Source organism: Mus caroli, chromosome 19, assembly GCF_900094665.2.
Source record: "Mus caroli chromosome 19, CAROLI_EIJ_v1.1, whole genome shotgun sequence".
NCBI lineage: Eukaryota > Metazoa > Chordata > Mammalia > Rodentia > Muridae > Mus > Mus caroli.
This window is the reverse complement of record NC_034588.1, coordinates 34,389,448-34,391,103: the sequence shown is the minus strand read 5'-3', so window position 1 is coordinate 34,391,103 and position 1,656 is coordinate 34,389,448.

The window sequence follows — 1,656 nt, the reverse complement described above, 5'->3', positions numbered from 1 at the left end:
AAAACTCCTACAGACTGAGCGCTCCAGGCACATTAGGTGAGCTAAATTTCACACAGTGAGCTACTGAGAAATTAGGCAGTGATTAGCGGGAAGCAATTTTTCTCCTGATTTAAAGTAAATTCCTATCAGCATGAAAAATCCAGGAAAGACAAAGAAGTACAAAGGAACAAGAACAGTCCCCTATGGTGGTAACTAAGTTTAACTGATTTACTACTGTATAAATATGGCTGTATTGCTTACTAATCCATTGCTGTGATAAAACACCATGACTAAGGCAACTTATAGATGAAAGGATTTTGGGGGGGGCGGCTTGTGGTCCCAGAAAATTGGGGTCCATAATGGTGGGGAGAGCAAACAGCAGATGTGGTGGCTGGAGCTGGAAGCTGAGAGCTCAAAGCTTCCATCTCCAACCACAAACAGGAGTGCAGACCAGACAAACTCAAAACAGCCCAAGTCTTTAAGCTCTTAAAAACATACTTCCTCCAACAAGGCCACAACCTCCTAAGCCTCCCCAAACAGGTCCACCAACTGGGGACCAAGCATTCAGATGCCAGAGACTTTAAGAGAGTTACTCCAAACCAACACAGCCTTGGGGCTGGTCCTGAGGACTGGGGCGAGGGGTAGGGAGTTATATATGCCACAGCATGCACATGGAGGTCAAAGGACAAATCTGTGGAACCCATTCTCTCCTTTCACCTTTACATCAGTTATAGAGCTCAAACTTTAGGTCATCGGTCGGGCTCACATCTGCTGGTCCAATGGTAGCTAAGTTTAAATAAAACCAAAGCACGTTTTTACTTTGCAAACATTCAGACATATAGAAGGCTGGAAAAGGTCAGAATGGGGGAATCCTGGTGTTCTGAGACTCCTTAACTACTAACTTTTGGGCAATCCTTCTCATTAACAGCCTCACCTGCAGCTCCTTTATTCTTGTCTGTCTTCAAACTTTTGGAGCAAATTCCAGCCCCTGCATGACTTCATTTCTCTAAGTTTTGGTATATACTACCAAAAATCTGTGCTTCGTGTCCTTTTAAAAGTTATAATGCCAATTCCTCTCCTTTAAAAGTTTATAATATGTTAATAGCATGTTGCCAGTACCCTATGTTTCCCTTGCTGTTGCAGAGATGTTCATTTGAGTCAGGATACAAATTGTACCCACATGTTATACCGCCTAATATTTCTTAAACGTCTTCTCATCCATAGCTCTTCCCTCTGTGTCTTCTTTCTCCTGGCAGTGTGTTTGTTTAGGACACAGAGTCCTTTGTCCTCTAGATGTTTCATCTCTGTCTTGCTGAGGGCATCCCTACGGTTTTCCCAGTATCCTCTGCTGACCTGCAGGCTTTGTGTAGGTTTATAGTCTTGCAGGCATAGTCCAGCTCTGATTTGATTTGGAACCCAAACTACATTATGAGTAGTATGAAGGATTTCCATTTGGGAGACACGTGTCTGCATCATTTCTCCTTCTGAGAAGGGAGCAGCCTTTGAGGAGCATAGCTCGGATCCTTGTGGTTTGTCAGGAGCTACACAGGCTGATGATCTAAATTTATCAGTACTTTCCATTTATTAGCTGGGATTTCCTGTAAATAAAAATTTACCTTCATCACAAGATACAATTCATACAGGAAAAATAAGATGAATGTGTAAGGCTCTCTCTCT